Below are 21,630 nucleotides of genomic sequence, written 5' to 3' on the forward strand. Positions count from 1 at the left end.
GATGTTAAATACAAGCCTCGCACCTCGGTGAAGGGCCAGGTCCTCACTGACTTAGTGCCAGAGTTTACCAAACCACTGCTAGAAGAAACTCTGAAAGAGGCACACATGGATGAAAAATCAGTTGGTGTGATCACAGCTGCAGTACCTCCGACTTGGAAAGTGTATGTGGATGGGGCAGCTAATCAGAGAGGGTCTGGTGTTGGACTTGTCCTGATGTCCCCTGAGGGAATTGTCTTCGAAAAATCTTTGAGATTGGCGTTCTCGGCTACTAATAATGAGGCCGAGTATGAAGCAGTCTTGGTGGGCATGAAGATGGTACACAGAATGGGTGGAAAGGAAATCCATGTGTTCTCGGACTCTCAGTTAGTGGTTGGCCAAGTCACGGGGACCATGGAGGCTAGGGACCCAAGAATGCAAGAATATTTGGCTCAGGTCAAGCGCCAGCAAGCTGAATTTGACTCCTTCATTTTAGCTCACATTTCTAGGAGTGGAAACACCCATGCAGATTCTTTGGCTACGTTAGCAACGTCTTCCGCTCAGGGCTTGCCCAGGATTATCCTCGTGGAGGATTTACTAGAGCCAACTCTTACTACTGTCAACGCAGTTTGCATTCATCTGATAAGGCCTGGACCTAGTTGGATTGACCCAGTTATATCTTTCCTTAAGAATGACATCCTTCTTGAGGACAGGTCTGAAGCAGATAAGATACGTCGAAAGGCGCCACGTTTCTGGTTGTCCGAGGACTAGAAATTGTATAAATGATCCTTCTCAGGACCGTACTTGTTGTGTGTGCACCCTGAATCAACGGAAGCACTTCTGGAAGAACTACATGAAGGGATTTGTGGGAGCCATACCGGGGGAAGAACCTTAGCCCACAGAACTCTGACTCAGGGTTATTGGTGGCCCAATATGCAGAGGGAGGCTCAGGATTATGCTCGAAAATGTGATCAATGCCAGAGGTTCGCCCCAAATATTCATCAACCTGGAGGGGCTCTAAACCCTCTATCCAGTCCTTGGCCTTTTGCACAGTGGGGATTGGACATAGTGGGGCCATTTCCGAGGGCTGCAGGAAATAAAAGATGGCTTCTCGTGGGGATAGACTATTTCACTAAATGGGTTGAGGCCGAGCCCTTAGCAAATATCAGGGACGTTGATTCCAAGTAATTTGTCTGGAAAAACATCGTCACTAGATTCGGTATACCATACACACTTATCTCAGATAATGGCGTTCAATTCGACAGCAAGGCTTTTAGGAAATACTGTGGTGACATGGGCATCATAAATAGATACTCCACCCCAGCTTATTCTCAGGGAAATGGGCAAGCCGAGGTCGTTAACAAGGTCATAGTCAGTGGGTTGAAGAAAATGTTGGACGATGCAAAGGGAAGATGGGTAGAAGAGCTCCCACATGTTCTGTGGACGTATCGGACTACACCGCGCAGGTCCACGGGAGAAACGCCATTCTCTATGACTTATGGAGCCGAGGCGGTGATACCTCTGGAATCTGGTTTTCCCGCCCTGAAGACAAGTACTTTTAGTCCGGAGAATAACGATGGCCTCCTAGAGAAAGATCTTGATTTACTTGAGGAACGACACGAGGCAGCTATGGTCCAAATGGCTTATTATCAACAGAAGCTTAAACGGGGATATAATGCCCACGTGAAACTAAGGCCACTCGCTCCTGGGGATCTTGTATTGAGGAGAGTTGTGGGCACTTCTAAGAACCCAGCTTAGGGTAAGCTAAGACCAAACTGGGAAGGCCCCTATCGCATTGTTTCAGTAGCGGGCATAGGGTTGTATCGGTTAGCTGACCTAGATGAAAGAATTGTACCACGCCCATGGAATGTAAATAACCTTCGAAGGTATTATTATTAATAAAATGTGCTTTTGTTAGTTAGTAGTTCAAAGTTATAAATACCTCAGGGGCTTGAAGTTACTATTCGTAAGTGTCAAACAGAAACTTGGTTAAGTATGGTCCTCGGACCACAAACCTTGTGGAAATTGATATCTTGTCATTTGTTAAACAGAACCTAAGTTATGCCGGGTCCTCGGACCTCCTACTTTAGGAAAATTAACATTTGAAGTTACTATTCGTAAGTGTCAAACAGAAACTTGGTTAAGTATGGTCCTCGGACCACAAACCTTGTGGAAATTGATATCTTGTCATTTGTTAAACAGAACCTAAGTTATGCCGGGTCCTCGGACCTCCTACTTTGGGAAAATTAACATTTGAAGTTACTATTTTTAAGAGTCAAACAGAAACTTGGTTAAGTGTAGTCCTTGGACCACAAACCTTGTGAAAATTGATATCTTGTCATTTGTTAAATAGAACCTAAGTTATGCCGGGTCCTCGGACCTCCTACTTTGGGAAAATTAACATTTGAAGTTACTATTTGTAAGAGTCAAACAGAAACTTGGTTAAGTGTAGTCCTCGGACCACAAACCTTGTAGAAATTGATATCTTGTCATTTGTTAAACAAAACCTAAGTTATGCCGGGTCCTCGGACCTCCTACTTTGGGAAAATTAACATTTGAAGTTACTATTTGTAAGAGTCAAACAAAAACTTGGTTAAGTGTAGTCCTCAGACCACAAACCTTGTGGAAATTGATATCTTGTCATTTGTTAAACAGAACCTAAGTTATGCCGGGTCCTCGGACCTCCTACTTTGGGAAAATTAACATTTGAAGTTACTATTTATAAGAGTCAAACAGAAACTTGGTTAAGTGTAGTCCTCGGACCACAAACCTTGTGGAAATTGATATCTTGTTATTTGTTAAACAGAACCTAAGTTATGCCGGGTCCTCGGACCTTCTACTTTGGGAAAATTAACATTTGAAGTTATTATTTTTAAGAGTCAAACAGAAACTTGGTTAAGTGTAGTCCTCGGACCACAAACCTTGTGGAAATTGATATCTTATCATTTGTTAAACAGAACCTTAGGTATGCCGGGTCCTCGGACCTCCTACTTTGGAAAAATTAATAGTTAAAGTTACTATTCTTAATATATTGTCACTGTTCTTATTCTTATCACACGTTTTGTGGAAATCAGTATCTTACCATTCATTAATTCGGATCTTAAGTTCTATATCTTTAAGTGTTAAGCAAATTTTTGTAAGGAATGGTCCTCGGACCTTACATCCTACTAAAAGCAATACCACAGATTACAAAAGTTTAACTATCATACGAGGTTTTTTAACTAAGGCATTGTTTAATATCCAAACTAAGTTACTCTTTGTCAGGTTCTTAAGTATTCTACTTTGCAAAGCAAATATGCGCATGGCTGTGTGGAGGTTGTAATTGTGCAATCCCTGGAGTTAGATTGGTTTGTTCTGACCTTCCTTTAGCTATGTATTAATGAGAACTTTTACGACAAGTACAAAAAGAATAAAGTAAAACAAATACAACATGAGTGAAAATCAAACAAAATTGTCTTTCATTGATTATTCGGACATACATTACATGCTAAGTTTTGAGTACAAAGAAAGAGAAGTCCTAGGCTAGGTCCTAAGCTCTTGGAGGGGGGTCTTGTTGAGAAGTGCTGGTTGCCTCGGTGTTTCTTAGCTCCAACTCAAAGGGAGACAGAACTTGCTTCCCTTTGTTTGCTGTAGTTGTTGGAGGGACAATGGGCTCCGCACTCTGGCTCAAGCCCTTCTCGGCATCCCTACCCCCTTCCTTCTCTTTATTGGAACTTGAAGGTTCTGTAGGATTTGGAATGAGCTTTGGGACCATAGGAGGAAGAGCAGGAAGAGCTGTCTCAGGGGCAGGAGCAATAGCAGGAGCCTCTTCTATCTCTTGTATGTCTAGGGGAAGCCAAATGTTCTCGGACTTCCTCAGCTCCGAGGCTGAAGGAACCCCTGCTACATTTAGAGCTTCCCCCCAGACTTGCTGATAATACTCCCGGCACAAGGCCGCGAAAGCCTCTGTCAGCTACTCCTCTGTTGCAGCTACCCCTTCCTCATAACTCGCCTGCTTGGCGGCCTCCAGAGAGCGTTTGAATGCGCCGGCTTCTTCCTTCATTCGCGCAAGCTCCTTCTCCAAATCTGAGCGCTCCTTTTGGGCTTGGGCGAGCTCGTCATCTTTTTCACGAAGAAGCTTGCGCTGCCCTTCTATTTGAGTCTTCATAGTCTTCAGGCTGGCCTCGGCACCGTCTCTTTCTCTTTTGAGATCAGCCACCTAAGAGACGAGTTTCTCATTTACTGCGAGGGCTTGGCCTAGGGACTTCTCAATCTCCATTCGAATGTCAAGCTCCATTCTGGCCTTCTTCCGAGAGTCCTCTATAAACTTCTCGGCTACAAAGACTTCTTGAACGGCCTACATAAAGTGTTAGAGAGTTAGATATAGCAGGACACTCATTAATAAACCAATATTATGAAAAAGGAAATATTCATAAAAAATTAAACTTACCAGGGCTAATTCCCTTTTTAAAGACAGGAATAGTTGAGGTTGGCTCATTCTCTCCAAGGTTTCCATATCCTTGGGCAGTAGAAGAGGGCGTTCCAACGCATCGGCCAGGTGGTGGGCGTGGCCTTGTTGCATTGCCCTGATACTAGACTAGCAAGAAATTGGTGCACCGTCCAGTCTTAGCTCAGGAGACCAGGTGGCCAGTGCTCGGCGCACTTCGGCCATATCTCTGATCTCCCCACTCTCGACTGAACAAGCCCTACCTTTGCCCTTGTCTAGCTTCTGCTGCTGAGCTGGCTGCGGCTGTTGTCGTGGGCTTTTTTGTTTTTTGCCAACAGTCTCCTCGGCCTCCCCCTTTCTTTTCTTTTTCAACTCCTCAGTTGGAAGCTTGGGTTCGGTTGGAGGAGGGGGAGGTGGCAAGGATGGAAGAGCTTGGGACCCTCCTGCCTTCTTCTGGGCAACTTTTTCGCCTCTCTTGGTCAGAAGGCCGTGAAGTTTGTCCATGTCCTCCTCGTCAGAAAGTACGACGAATTGGTTTCCTCGGGGTCTTTCGACGTCCTCGAGCTGAAAGTTATCTATTTCGTCGTCTAGTGTGTGTGAAGAGGACACTTGCTCCTCCGGGACAGCAGTTGCTTGGGAGTGTGTTGAGAGGGGGATCGCCACAATAGGACGGCTGTACAGAATGGTGTTGGGGTTGTCGGGAAGGTCGTGGTCGGCTAAGAAGTGCGGCCTGGCTACGTGAATCCTTCTTCGCCTCCGGTCACCCGCAATTATTGCGTTCTCGATCTCTTGGAAGTCCGAGGAGATAGGCTTGTTCCCTAGAATCAAATGAGCCGCCCGAAGTTGTAAGTCTTCGCTGACGAACACTTCGGAGCGTAGCACTCGATTCAAATCTGCAATGTTGCAGTGGCTTAAGAGAGGGCGCACGTTTTGCTTATCTGCAAAGAAAGACATCCAAATAAACAAACATGGTCAGATTCTTAGAACATGTAATAAATCAAAGTTAGACGCTCAAATAAATGCAAATGCACATTCCTAGATGATAGAGGGAGTTATAGGGTGAGAAATTAAATCCTAAGGTGTCGCGCCTGGATCTCACTACTCAACTGGGCAGTGAGGGCCGTCATGCCAGTTGCCTGAGACGATGAGGTAGTCATCCTTCATGCCTTTATTAGACTAGGGTAAACAGGAGATTAACCTAACTACGCTAGAACGGGATTTGATGTAATAACCTACATTTTTAAGTTTATGGCACTCGTACATGAAAACAACGTCGTGCCAGGTAAGGCTCAGACCCATCTGCTCGTTTAGAGTGTCGACGCTACCTAAGACTCTAAAAACGTTGGGAGCGCACTGATCGGGACACAACCGGTGGTTGCGGAGGTACTCCCTGGTTACGGGTTTCATTGGGAGGGTCATCCCACCTTCTACGAAGGCGACCATTGGGATAATGACCTCTCCGGTTTTCCTAGAACCAGCCACGGCTTCTGCCGGGCAGTATTTTAAACCTACGTCGCTGGGAATGTGATACTTAGCTCTAAAACCTTCCATCCCAGCGGCGGTATCAACTAGACACATAAACTTTCCCATCAGAAAGGAATGAAAGACTAAGGGTCCGTTTGGATAGAGCTTATTGCTGAAAACTGAAAACTGAAAACTGAAAACTGAAAACACTGTAGCAAAATAATTTTTAAATGTGTAAATAGTACCGTGGGACCCATTTTTAATAAAAAAAATTCTGTAAAGTGAAGTTTGTGGGTCCCATGAACAGTACACGGGACCCACAAATGTGTTGAAAGTCAGCAAAATGTGGCTACTGTTCATGCATAGGAACATGAACAGTAGCCTTGTCCCCCCTGACCCGCGCTGCAGCAACAGAAGAAGAAGAAAAAAAAAAAAACAGAAAACTCAGACGCAGACGCTCCCGCAAACGCAGACGCTGTATCCAAACTCAGCCTAAGTTCTAAGAGGGAAAACGGTTAGAAGGGGAGCCGAGGATAGGATCTGAGGAGAATGGGTTAAGGAAAAGGAGTAATCACTTACAAATTTGAAGTTGTGCGAATTTCCACGGATTTGTGCAGATAAAAGGTGATTACTGATGTTTTGATGGGATTAGCCTCTGAAGAAGTAAATGAAGGCGCAGGTTCCTGAAGCGTCATGACGTGCGGGAAGCGGCCTCGAAATTACATTTGTCTCGCCCAAATTTTCATGGAGTAACAAGGGCCGTTGGATGCTCATCTCACCGTTAAACGTGGGGGACAAGGTGTAACTTACGGTAATAAATGTGCACGTTTTTTAAAATAAAACCGCCAAGTGGCATCTTCTGGAACGCGAAGCGGTCTCCACACGTGCACTTATTTACCAAACGTGTGGGGTAAGTTCTCGTTGGATCAAAACCCTATTTTTCTCCTCGGATGCTGAAAAATAGAGTTTTGAGGGGCTATTGTAGGGAGTAAAAAGACCCAAGTGGGCATATGGGCCTTTGGACTGTAGCATGGAGGGCCGACCTGCTCCTGAGTTAAGAATTTGTTAGCTTTGCGAATTGGCCCATACGCCGAGGGTCCGAGGATACAGCCAAGGGCGAGCTTCTCCTCGGACAAATCCAAGAGAATTCAGAGCTTCATTATGAAGGTCAAGGCACAACTCTGGAAAGACTAATGGTTAAAGGGGGAAACCCTGAACCTTTGAGGTACACCGGTGTTAGAAAAATACCAAAAGAAAAGGCTGCCACCTCCACATTAAAGACTCTGCACCTACCTCCCTGGCCGCATTAATGGGGAAGTGACCCCTGAACAGTAGAACTGAAACTTCTGGTCACTGTTCAAAGGCACTAAGAAAAGAAATATCTAGAGGGGAGGGGGTTGGAGCAACACGTGGATAAAGCATCAGGAAAAGAAGTATTTAAGAGGGATGAACGCCAGAGAAGAGGGGGGTCGGTAACTAAGAAAGAAATTAAGGATTGTAACTTTTAAGAGAGAGAGAGAGAGAGAGAAATAATACAGAAGTAGTCCTCGACTTACGTCCGAGGAGGTCTATTTGCAATTACCATTTGTTATTTACAAGTGTTTGTAACTCTTAACCTGTTATCAAGTTCTCAGTACCTCTAACCTAGATTTCAAGCCCACACTCTACAAATTTTATTGTTTAAGGCTCATTGGGCCTAAGCCCGTAATTGTCTTTGGGTTCAGGTGCAATTGTGCACTTACACTACTAAACCACCAAAATAAACCAATATTTATGATATGATATGCTATGCTATGCTATGCTCCCCCTCAAACTAAACAGCTCCCCCTCAAACTACTCCCCTTTTTTGACTGGAATGGCCAAAGAGGCTAGAACTCCTCAGATTTTGATTCGGATCTCTCTTGTTGCTGCCACTGCTCCATCATCATGTCATCAATTTGTGACGATAATGCAATAATTTGACCTTTGACATAGATAAACTGTTTATAGGTCTCATATTATTTCTTTTCTCAAATTTATTTCAAATAATTTAACTTTGAAAAAAACTTTTATATGCTAATTTTAACCTTTTGGCATGCAAAAAAAAAAAAAAAAAAAAGGCTATAGAAGAGATGGGGTGGATTATATGAGGGAAAAGTTAATGAATGTTCTAAAAGTATTGATTTAAGAATTATTTTTAAAAATATTTTAATAGAAAAATAATAAAATAATTATTTTTTTAATAAAAATTTTATATTTTTCTTAAAAGTAATTTTAAAATTTTTCTAAAATAGTTTGTAAACTGCAAAAAAAAGGGCGAAGCCCTTAACTGAACTCTACACGGCTCCGATGGAATCCAGATAACTTGGGATGGCAATTTTTCCCTGCCCCGCTTGACCCGCCCCTCCCTGCTTCGCCCTGTACAGGTTTTTCCCGCCCCGCAAAGGTGATGGGGCGGGGATGGGGCGAGACCCGCACCATGGGGCGGGGCGGGATGAGTTTACACTTTTTAGACCCACCCCGCCCCACCCCGCGTTAATAAGGATTAAGTTGTAATTTTTTCATACTCTAAAATCCTACTATTTAAACAAAAATATCATCAGCTCATTTTATTCTACCTAACATGGTTCTACCTCTCTTTTCTCTCAAGCAAAGTTGAAAATAAAGTACCAATTTTAACTCTTTTTTTTTTGTGTCTTTTCATTCATGATTCATATGTCTTTCTCAACTTACTTTTCATCATTAACATAATATGAGATTTTTGTGTCATACTATGAGATTTTTGTTGTGACATTGTCTTGTTAAACATTTAGATAATATTATTTAGTTTTGCTAAAAATTAGTTTGATTTGATAGGATAAATTTATTTATAATTTCAAGTATATTTTTAATATTGAAACATGTCATTTTATTTGAAAAAATGGTAATAGTTATAGGGAAAATCAACAAGAAATAAAGTTTTACAGTGTAGGGTGGGGCTTCGCGGGTCTTTGAGGGGCCTTAAGGGGCGGGGATGAGGCGAGAAAAATCTATACGGGACAGAGGCGAAGATCCCATCCTTCAGCCCCGACCCATTGCCATCCCTACAGATAACTCAACAGGCTAAAAAAAGCACACGCGGTGAAATATGGGCCAAATGACACATTATTTTAAAGGATGCGTGTGAATATAACATTCTTTGTAGATATTCTATGTCCTTATTCTTTTTGTCATTTTGGATTTGGGCCGGTTTGATTTAGAAGACAAAAGTATTTGGTTATTGGGTAAAAATCAATATACTTCTAATGTCGAATCGGGATCAACTAGGACCGAAATAAAGCATTGGGTCAAACACTTCTTTGGTGTCAAGGTAATAGCTATGAATAGTCATCGACTCCCGAGAAATGGTAGAAGAATGGGACCTATTATGGGACATACAATGCATTACAGACGTATGATCATCATGCTTCAACCGAGTTATTCTATTCCACCTCTTAGAAAGAAAAGAACTTAAATCAAAATACTTAATAGCAAGGCGATACATTTATACAAAACTTCTACCCCGAGCACACGCCATGGAGCCGTAGACAGTCAAGTGAAATCCAATCCATGAAATACTTTTCAAGTAAGTTGTGCTTGTTGGGGTTTTTTTTTTTTAATCTTTATTTTTATTTTTATGTCAAATTTATGTTTGTTGGATTAGTCCAAAAGCTCATTCAATAAATGAATAATGGGCCAAACTTCACATTATTTAAAGGGACAAGTGTGAACCTAATTATTTTTCCCAAATTTGTTTATTTAATTTTAAAAAAAAAATATATATATATGATGACTACACAACAAAGAAATATAAGAGAAAGATGAGGTTACTCTTAAAAGACTAATCCTTCCATGGTTATATAGTAGATAGGTTCAGTTATTGCAAAAATTGAATTAAAAAATTCAGATGTTAAAAATTTCATAAAAAAAAAAAAAATTAAATTTTTTTTTTGAATATTCAAAGACTAGAAATTATTGAAAAAAAAAAATGACAATGTGACTACACAACAAAGAAATATAGAGAAAGATGAGTTACCTTCCAAAAAATAATCTATGGTTATAGTTGTTGAAATATGTTAGACAATTTAGATTTTGCAAAAAAAAAAAAAAAGTAAAAAATCAAAGAATTAGATGTCAAAACTTCCAAAACTTTTAAAGAACAAGAAAGAAAAATAATTAGATGATTTAGAGCTATAAAAGATAATGCACCAGTTGTGTTTATTTTCTAGGTTGCATAGAGCTTTTTTTTTTTTTTTTTTTTCCTCTCTCTCTCTCTCTCTCAAAGCTAAAACTTTCTGCAAAAATCAATAAAACCCCACGTCATTATTTTATTTTTTAATTTTTTAACGTAGGATGTAGGCTTCATTAACTGCAATATGGGTTTATTTGGAATTGGTGTCATCCTAAGAAATTTTAAACCCACATTATCTAATCAATCAACGTAGGATGTGGGTTTACTTAATTAAAGAAATTACTTTTTAAAATCAATTTTCTAATGTTTTTTTAGAGAGTTTTAACTTATGGCGTCTGCTCCTGTGATAGCTCTTTATCATTAGATCAAAATACTAATCGGTTTTTGGTGTACGTGGAGATTGAATCCCAAATTTCTTATTCAACTATCAAAAACTTTATCTAGAGTATAGTGACATGATGCTCATTTTTTTTTTTTCACATTTATGATAAAATTTATGATAAATTTAGTAAGTGAGATCCACCATCGATACTAATGAAAAAAGACTACCAAGTTATCACTCACTTCTATGTGCCTTAAAAGTTGAAAGAGCTTAAGATTCATTGGTAAGAAATAGCAACTAGCAAGATAAGTAGTGTAATAATACAAGAAAACAACATTTGTATCTAAAACGGAGCTATAGATAGAGAGGGTACCATCATAAACAAAATATGGATAATGTTAGGGTCATAATTTTCTATGTAATTGGCTAATCTTTTTAATAAAATGCACTTTACTTGTAAATTGGGTAAATCTAAATTGGGTTTGATACATTTCAAGAGGTTGTATTAAAGACATGGAGATTAATTCAGGAAACAAGTAAAGAAAAACTATTTTACTGAAACTCGACAAATAGCTCGACAGGAAGCTGCTATCAATATTAATGGGTTGCTCGATAGAAGCTCGATCTATTGAGCTTTATGAATTCAGGATTTCCAGATTTGAATTTCAGTCCATGTTGATTTTTTGTTTAGGGTTTCTTTTCTCACAACCCTAGACATATATAAAGCTTATTTTAAGAACCGTCACATACAGAGACAGAGACCAAGAGTTTATTTTTCTCTATGAGAAGATACTGCGTTTGTACACCATAAAGTTTTGTAACCAAGTACTTCCTGATCTTCATCGTTGATAAAGTGAAGACTTTGCTGCCAACAACAAGCATTCAAACTGCTGGAGTTGGTCATGTACTGGGATTCGTGCAAAAGAGTTAGTTATAGATTGGTGCTTTGTGCAACAAAGGAAAGAAGGCTACTACAAGATTAAGTCCAATTGGTTATTGGCACAAGGGTTCAACTGTAGGTTAGTATTTTGAGATAGGCCAGTTTAGTGGTAAGATTCCTTATACATGTAACTACTTGTTGTTGATTAGTAAATTTTTGGGAGTGGTGACCTTAAAATCACCTAGTGAAGTTTTTGCCTTGCGATAAGTTTTCCCCATTTGTCAACAATTTACCATGTCAATTTAATTTCCGTTGTATTTAGTTTAATTGGTGATTTGTTGATGCTTTCACAATTTGCATGCAATTTAACCTAATTAATCAATTTTGGTAATTAAATTAATTAACCAGGGTCAAGTTATTTTAACCCAACAAATAATAATTAGATATTCATAATTTTGGGTGGAGTTCAATAATTAATGAGATAGACCCCATTGTGTTTTAAACTTCCAGCTAAACGTTTCTGCCTATTTCACAAGCTATATTTTATGTATCCTTCCTAGCATTCACTCGAGACAATTTACAGGGGTTACAAATAATCGTTTGACAAGGGTTCATCATTTGCTTACTATTTACTCAGATCCATGTTCATATCATCCTTTTATTGAAGCTGTTAGGCATGTTTGAACATCAACAAGGGAATCCCCTTAAAAATAAAATAAAAACATCTACAAGGGAAACCCCAAAAACTAAAACATGTACTTGCCCGCAAAAGGGAGAAGAAATTGTCACATTTCTTGCAATTTTTAGTGCCAAATGTAACATCCTTGTTGCTGCTGCCATTGTTTTAACAAATTTTTTTTAAGGGCAATTTTTTAATTAAATAGGAAAAAAACTTGATTTAAATAAATTTGAAATTTAAAAAACTCAATTAACCAAAAGTAAAGTTAGAGGATTAAAATAAATTTCAGTTAAACTTAGTAAATACAAGTTTCATTTTAGAAATTTTTTTAATGAGAAGAAAGTTGTATTATTATTATTATTATTTTTTATTACTTTTTGAAAAATCAAGCTTATTTTATATATCATCATTTCATTCAGCCAAGTGAATTTATCATATTTTATGTCATTCAACTTAAATTTAATAGCAAGACCCATTATTATATGAGAGGAAGTATATTTATTGTACTCTTTGAATATTATATAATTATCCAATTTTTGCCCAAAATTCTTGTAACTCAATGGCATAACATGTTTTTTTATTTAGAAAAACCATGATTCAAAAACCCCTTCTTTTATTGTTGTAACTTGAAACCATCAAATTATATTTAATAAAAAAAAACCAATTTTTCTATATTTGAGATGCATACATCTCGCATGTAACTATTGTTTAATCATGATTAAATGGCGATCAATTTTTTAGTATTCACTAACTTCTATTTTAATCCACTTTCTGTGCACTAGATGACTTTGTGATTTTATCTATTTCACATGCAAATAGCGCGGAGCAACGTGAAGGAAATGGAGCTTCTTCTTTTTTTTTTTTTTTTGAATGGATGGTGATAATTAATGATTAGAAATCAGATAAATTAATAGTGCAAAATTTAGGTGCCCATGTTCCATGCCTCCATGGATATATTTAAGGGGACGAGGGAAACGTTTTGCCAAATAAAAGACAAAAAGTCATTGTTCATAAGAGATACTTTGTTGATTTGTTCTTTCATTTGAAATTGCAATAGGTACAATTTAACATATAAAAAAAAAAAAAACACATACAACGTACATTCACACACATATATAATGAATTTTTTTTAATAAATTTGAATTATATTAAGCAACACAAACAAATGATATTGGAAAACGTAATTGTTAGGTTCTAAGACTTTAGGATCTAAATGTATTAGAACTTCAATGTGTAATGTTGACAAACCATGATTAAAACTTAGAGTCTAGATATAGGCTGCTCAAAGTGTGTTTATGTGTAAAGTTGAAATCGAGTAATTGTAGGAAATTACTATTTAAGTTATGCAAGGCTCAATTGATTGAAGCTAGTATTGATTGTTTTTCTGCAAAATTTTTCCAACTCAGCCCAAGCTTGTTTGACGTATAGGATTTTATGTTTTATGTCTCATATAAAAAAGAAAAACCCTAGCCACGTTTTAAAGATTTTTGATATGCTTTATGTGTGAATCTCTTGTGAGATCTAGAGGTGTTTACCTTCATACATACTTAGGGTTATCAAGATCAAGATTAATATCGAGAACTTGGTGATCTCTTCAGTTGTTGTTTCAAGAGCTTAAAGAAAAACATAAGTGGGTGTACTTGTGGCTGCTGTAGATCTAAGAAAGAAGTAGTCCGTGGACTTAGAGTTGTCACGTGATTGTGGTAGTAAGTTTTCTACTCGAGATAGCATTAGGATTTTAGTAGTCTAAGTCTTTTTGTAAAACTTTAATTCTTTCATAGTGGATCTGTTTTATCTTGAGGATAGCTAAGTTAAATCCTCCCTAGGTTTTTTACTGGTTTGGTTTTCCTGAGTTATCATATCATGTGTTATTTACTTTTTCGCACTGTTTTACATGATATAATTTGAATGTGTTAACCTAGATCTGAATAATTTATCTAAGTAATCACTTGGCTAAATAACTAGGTTAAATAACTAGTGTTTTAAGGGGCCAAAAAACGTACAAGTGGTATCAGAGCGGGTTAACTCTAGTGTTTAGATCTTTTGATCTAAGAGTTAATCTTTGACCCCTGTTGTCATGGAACATGGTCACTTTCTTGTGATCCCATTTCACTTTGATGGGAACAACTATGCCTACTGGAAAGTAAGGATGAAAACACTTTTGAAATCCATTGATAAGAGGGTTTGGAATTTCATTGAATACGGATGGGAGAAGCTGACTACTCCTATAAATGAGTGGCAAACTTCTTAGAAAGAAGCAGCCACTTTCAATAGCAAAGTCATGAATGTTATTTTTAATGTTGTTTCTATAGAGGAATTCAAGAGTATCTCAAATGTTGAGGTTGCTCATACTGCATGGAATATTCTCCAAGCTGTGCATGAAGGCACAAAGGCAATTAAGATCAATAAGTTGCAACAGTTAACAATTAGATTTGAAAGCATTAGGATGTTTGATGATAAGAGTTTTGATGAATTCTATATTAAGCTTAATGACATTGTTAATTCTGCTTATAATTTGGGTGAAAGTTATGATCAACCTAAAATTGTCAGGAAGATTCTTAGATTCTTGACTGAGGATTTTAGACCCAAAGTAACTGCCATTACTAAGAGCAAGGATGTGGACTCCATCCCTGTTGATGAGCTTGTAGGATCTCTCCAGTCCTATGACCTAGACCTAACCAAGATAAACAAATCCAAATCAATGGTTCTTAAGTCAGTTGATGATATTGATGAGAATGGATTTGATGATGAACTCTCTTCTACATAGATTCCATATCTTGCCAAGAATTTTAGAAACTTTTTTAGGAATAATAACAGAAGGGCAAGAGGTAAAAACAATGCTGAACCTATGAATTTTAAGAGGAATGAACCCACTAAAGTGAACAATATTGATAAATATAAAGAGATAGTAGGTCAAACCTCTAATAATTATTTGGGTCAACAATGTTTTGGTTGTCAAGGGTATGGTCATGTGAACTCAAAATGTCCTACATTCTTGAGATTAAAAGGTAAGACTATGGTTGTAACCCTTAGTGATGATGAAGTTTCTGATCATGAGTTTGGTAGTGACGAGGATGGAAACTTCATTACTTTCACAGCTACTGCTGTAGTTGATGAAAGTGTTATTGTTGTAGAGAGCCCTTCTGTGATGGAAATATGCATGTGTGCAGCAGAAAACAACGGATCTACTTCATTCATAAATGTTAACATGTACTATATAAGTTTTAGAATTTGAGAACAAGAGAGTGTACCTTGGAGCGGTGAATTTCAAAACCGAAGATCAAAAGTACTTAGGAACACTTTTAATCTTCACTCCAATTCTATTAACGCCCAAGATGTGTGGTTTCTCAATCAGTTCCAAAGGGAGAATGTCAAAAAGTGTCTAACACTTCTTACACCACTTCACAAAATGATGTTCTTACTTAAAATTTCTACGGAAAATTCTGTATATTTCTCCCTTTGTGTTTAACCGATTATCTAATTGGGCTAGACTTTTGAACCTTTCCAATTGGGCTTAAGTGTGTGGCTTGGAGTGGGACCAAAAGAGATCAATAAGACACTAGTTCCAATGGGCCTTAGGCTTTTCTGTCAACTCTTGATAAGTCCAAAGTTACCATTAACTATATTTAATATCACTATATAAATATAGTTGCACTCTAGGCCTTATCTATAAATTATATCCCAAGACTTTATTGTACATATAACTCATTCATTAAAATATTCGTAGTAACACAAAGTCATGAATGTAGACTGCCACTTTGTAAATTACTATATCTTATCCTTAAGTACCTGATTTAATCCTTTAAGTTATTCATCATCTATTTATGAAATTCAATTTCATAAATATATACTCTAGTAACTATTTACTAAAGTAGTTAGGCCTAACATTTTGAATAACAAACCCATTAAACTTATCCCAAGGGAATATTTTGTATCTCCGTTAAGGGACTATGAATTCCATCTTGAGAATATGTGTTCTATCAACACTAAATGTGGTTGCCCAACATACTGAGGTTTTGACCGTTCCTCTAGATCTCACTCCTGATATATTAAAGTAACCTACACCTCATGATCAAGTCCATTATTCTCTTAGGATTAAGAGTTCATGCAAATATAAGTCGTGAGTTTATTATTCATTTGACAGTCGTTAGATGAATAATAAATCTCACATGGTCCAGTTCAATATATTTTAACTCTTAAAATATATCAACATACCAACTAGAAATCTCCATTTCCATGATCAAGACAAATTATCTTAGTTGACATATTATAGTCTTCGCAGATGAAATGTCCAATTTTCATCACCGACTACGAACTACATTTTGAGTTTACAAGGAACTTATGATTTACATCTTCTGTGACTAAATCACATAAATCATATACAATACATCTCATGGACTATATGATAATGTCCTAATATTCATGTTACCATTAGTTTTAGAAAACAACTTTATTAAACACAACATTAAGTCATACATAATGTCATAAATAATAACATATATAGCATCATACAATAGGATTTAAGGGTAGTAATCCTAACATTCTGATGGGGAACTCTCTAAATGTGTTGATTTGCAAGAAGCTTACAATAAGCTATGCAAAGTTGCTGCAAAAGATGCAATGAATGTTGAAAAAGGTTTAAAGAAAATTACTTCTCTTGAACTTGATAAGAAAGATTTGTTGTTAAAATTGCTTGATGCTAACACTTTAATTGATAAAGTGAAGATTGAGAACATGATGTTGACTAACAAGATTAAGAAATTGGAACTAGAATTATCTGTTGTTAGAGAACAAACTAATAGATCTGCTAGTTCTAAACTTGATCACTTGTTGAGTGTTCAAAAGTCTCCTTTAGAAAAAGCTGGTCTAGGTTTTGTGAAAGCATCTCTTTCTCTAGAACTCATTCCACCTAGGAAGCTACACCTTCTAGGAAGATTAGGGTTAATCTCAAAGAGTCTAAACCTAAGAATCCTACTCTCCCTAAGGATAAGTTGCATGATAGACCGGTCTGGATTTGTCACTTTTGTGGAAAGACTGGACATATTCTTTCAAACTGTTTCAAGTTGCAAGTCGTAAAGCGAGCAAATAAGCCAAAAGTACCTATGTCTCAAATACAAGATCCTATGGTACTTATTGGTAAGTTGGTATTGGTATTAAACCTTTATTCCAATCCAGGAGTTACCCATCATTCTAATCAGAATAATAACTCCAATGCTAGAGGTGCATCTAAAAGGTTTTGGATGCAAAAGACTCAATCTAATTGAGACTTTCTGACATGGTCCTTGTGCTTCATCTCTCTATTCTTTGTGACTATTCTTCTTTTGGTGTTTTGTTTTTTAGGAATTGCATTACATAACATTTATGCATTTCATGTTAGATTGTTTTGTTTTTTTTAAAAAAGAAAAAAAAAAAAGTATTTTGCATCATTGTTCTTGGACTTGAAATCAAGGCTAGCCATATTAGTTTTACATAACATGTTTATGTCCTTTGTTTAGCTTGGATGAGTTTAGTTTATTTCACTTTACCAGTTTTAGCTATGTTGTGCATGTTGCGTGAGAGTTGTTCATAATTTTTGATCACATAATCTTAATTTTGAAGCCACATACTTTTGATTGTAAGGACTAAAAAATCCTAAAAGAAATTCATAAATAACTATCTTACTACTGTTTACTAGCCAATCGTGAATACCTTAGTGCATATTATATGATTTTGTGCTAAAGAAAGTGTAGCACATGCACAAAAAGAACATAATGTGTAGCCCCAGTTATATTGAATTCAAATAAAATACAATTGGTATATACATTATTGGGCTATAATAAATTCAAATTGAAATAAAAATAGGTGTGTACATTATGAGGCAAATCAAGAAACTTACATGATTGTAAACTTGTTTTCTAGGAGATGTGGGAGTTATATGATATAACTCTTTAGATGATAGTCACTTTCAAATTCATGTGATGAATTCTGTAGAAAATGTGATTGATTTCTATTTACTTATCACCTCACATGTATCTCATGCTTTTGCTAGTTGCACACGCTACACAAGTTATTCTTTGCTAAACTTAGTACATAAAATTGTGCGTGAATTTGGTTTGGCCATTCAAGATTATATGTTCCTTGATTTTGATACAAAATATGTTAAATGTTTGAGTTTTGGGGACAAAAGGTTGAAAATCTTGTTTTTGGAAGATCTGGATTGAACTTTGGTGTTTTTGAAAAAATTTTAAACTCATATTCATGCATTTCATTCATGAATTATGGTGGTTTGAGTGGAGCCTGCATGAAACTTGCTCTGTTTTTTTTTTTTTTTTTTAAATTTCAAAATTCCAGATTTTCGATCGATAAAATGTGTTTTTTGACTGATCAAAAATGCGATAAAAACCATGGTAACAATTTGCCTGGCTCGATCGGTGCTTAATTGGTGCTAGATCAATCGAAGTTGCTCTTCGATTGACTGAACCTAATTTTTGACCTATTGAAAAATCGATCTGTGAGTTATTTAAAAGGATTTTTCTCTCATGTGTTCTTCACACCTTTCATACCTTTTCAAAAGCTCTTTCCCTCTCTTTGCTCAACCAATTGAATCTAAGTTGTTTTTGTCACTTTTTGCCTCAAATCTTCAAAGGGTTTTTGTCTTCTAGTTTGAGTAAGTCCCTTTTGCTCTTTCTTTTTATTTCAAATCATATTTTTCATGCATTTTTTCCACTAAATTTTGAACAAGGGATTTTGGGATTTTTGTTCAAATCAGTTGATTTTAATCAATTTTATTTAATGGGTTTTTGTCCTTGGAAGTTATTAACATGATTCCCATGCATTGATTTGATTTATTTTGTGTTTTGGGAAAAATTTGAATTTCTAGAGCTTGAAACTACATGAAATTGGGATTTTGTTCAATTGTGCCTATTTTGGTAAAATTGACTTGTGTAATTGATTGATTATATCATTATATGATGATTTCTATATAGTGTAATGATTAATTACTCAATTTGGTTAAGTTTTTGAAATTGGGGTTTTTCGAAATTTGGGGTTTTTGTTCTAAAACTCTATGTTCAAGTCAATTGTTGATTTATAATGTATAATTGAACAAATTTTAGTGCATTAGAACATGCATCATTTGTTCATTCATGTCACGCATCATATAGATTGTTATTTGTTTCTCTTTAACCTTATCTAATGCAGAATGCAGTTTGCCCTCGGTGTTTTTTTTTTTTTTTTTTTGGTTTCTGTTGTGTCCTCCCTTTCCTCCCTTAGAATAATGGTTAGGAAGACGGGGGTAAACAAGAAATCCAACTCCACCTCTACCTCCATGCCAACTTTCGATAGTGAGAGGTTTAGGGTTGAGAAAATCAAGAGACCTATGAGAAACTTAACATTTTTAGGTCTGTTTGGGCTGAGAAAAAGGTGCTTTTAGATGAGCTTGATGGGGAGATTAGGAGAAATTTTGAGCGTAGGGGTTGGTTGTCTCTTATGGATATAGAGTACCCTTATCCGGCTGCCTTGATAAGAGAGTTCTACTTGAAAATCTTTGTCCACTTCGATGCCTCCAACATTCAGTATGTGAGTAGTTGGATAAGGGGTGAAGACTATACCATTACTCTTTCTGTAGTCGCCTCTACTCTTGGGGTACCTTTGGTACGACAGCCAGTCTACCCTTATTCTGAGACCCCTCCTCTTGATGACATTATGTCATATCTCATTGGTACATCCATTCAGTGGGGTACTAATCCTCGTATCATCTCACATGGGCTTATCGAGATTCATTATTTATTTTTCCGGATTTCGTGTCATTCTATTTGGCCTATCTCTCACTTGCACACCATTCCTCTTGAGCATTGTGCATTTTTGTATGCCTTTGTGACTGATGCTCCTATGTATTTTCCGTCCATTTTCATTCGTTCTTTAGTTGAGGTTCATAGGAGTAGTTCTAAATCACATGGTCTTTTCTTCCTTATTTTTATACATAGGATTTTCTTACATTTAGGTTTAGAGGATTTTCCTGCATCTGAGCTCGTACACATTATAGCTCCCATAGGTGCCACCTTTCTTAGGCATAGAGTAGCTCAGATGAAAGCTAGCTCTAAATGCCCTAGAGTCGAGTCTTCCACAGGTGCAGTTGCTCAGCCTCCTCCTTTTGGTGACCTTTCTGCTAAGGCTTTTGTCGATTCCACTGTCGCTGTTGATCCTCCACCTTCTGCTTCGAATGATTCATCCATTTGGGGTATGTTGGATACTATCATGACCGTTTAGGCAGTGCATGGTCAGCTTTTGGTGGATGTGCTTATAGAGCTTCAGGCTTTGTGTACAGATTTGGCAAGTGTTCGGCAATTTACTCCACCACCTTCTTTTGATGATGAGCTTTGATTTTCTGTCACAAAAAGAGGGAGTACATATTGATGGAGATAGGGGGAGATTTTGATGTTTTGATGTTTTTGAGCTTTGGAGCTTCTTTAGATTGTATCTAGGTTCTTCTTGATGTATTTATTTTTTGGCTCATGATGTATTTATTTTTTATGGGATGTATATGTTAGGGGGAGATACTTTGTTTTATATGTTTATTTATATTTTTGTTTCTTGTTTCACATGTGCTACATTGGCTATTGATTTATATTATGAGGTTATTCATGATCTATGTCTTTTATTTTTTTTGTTTTGTGAAATCAAAATGACCATTGATGCTCCAAAATTTCTATGCCTCTAAGCATGTATAAGTTTAGCATGATGTAATTAATTAATTTTTTCCACCATAGTCCCATGCTAAAACGAAAGATCATGTCATCAAGGCCTTAATAGTACACATGGTATTACCCTTACTGTCACGTGTGGTGAAATCGATGAGTCCACACCAAGGACCCTTTTTTTATTCTGCAAAAAAAGAAAAAAGAAAAAAGAAAGACCGTTAACTGCAAAATAATTTTCTTTAGATTATGCAGATATTGTTCAATTCTCACCAACCGCTTCAACATCAATAGCAATTTTTAATCAATATCATTCTCCATTCAAAGGTGTATTGTATGTAATATAACTTAATAAATAGTTTTCATTGACGATGCAATATCATATCATCACACCATTGACCGGATCTATGGGGTATTTTGTTTGTTTTAATTTGCTTGTATTTGAGTCTGAGACAATTTTTATTCAATGATCAGATGGACTTTATTTTTTAATAATTAGTGTAAGAGCACGAGATTTAATGGCCCAAGCCTAATGAAAATAGTGAGATTGGATTTTTGAAACTCGACCCAAATCAGTAGATACTTGTAAAGAGAGTGGGATGAACAAGTTTGGGCTTCGTCCGAACACACAGATAGAGAAGGAGGGACCAGAGGTCTAAGATTTAAATGTATGAATGGATCTTTATAAGCTTGCCCGAGAACAATGTTCTTAATTGTTACAAGTACTGTTCACTCTCTCTCTCAGTTACTTTTCTAGCTGTGGTCATTTTATTATTATTATTATTATTTTTTATTCTCTTTCTAGATCCCCTTTATTTGAGAGTCTGTTTCTCTTATATACTTCATGGCATCTTGCATCCTAGCCCTCCATATTCAATTTTCCCAAATCTCCTTAGGACACTTGTCCTATTAGACTTCTGGTGAAGGTGGTGGAAGGAGCTGCTGAGCTGTGAATCCACTGTTCAGTCACTTTATTATTAATGCAACTGATAAATCATATCATTGAAATAGTGCGAAAA

At 36.9% G+C, this 21,630-nt stretch overlaps 1 pseudogene; it reads left to right on the plus strand.

Annotated features, from left to right (window-relative positions):
* Positions 1–20,297, plus strand: part of LOC142632991 (cytochrome P450 71A3-like) — a 35,516-nt pseudogene extending 15,219 nt beyond the window's left edge.
* Positions 20,298–21,630: the final 1,333 nt, after the last annotated feature.

The sequence above is a fragment of the Castanea sativa genome, chromosome 4 (genome assembly GCF_040712315.1).
Source record: "Castanea sativa cultivar Marrone di Chiusa Pesio chromosome 4, ASM4071231v1".
Lineage (NCBI taxonomy): Eukaryota > Viridiplantae > Streptophyta > Magnoliopsida > Fagales > Fagaceae > Castanea > Castanea sativa.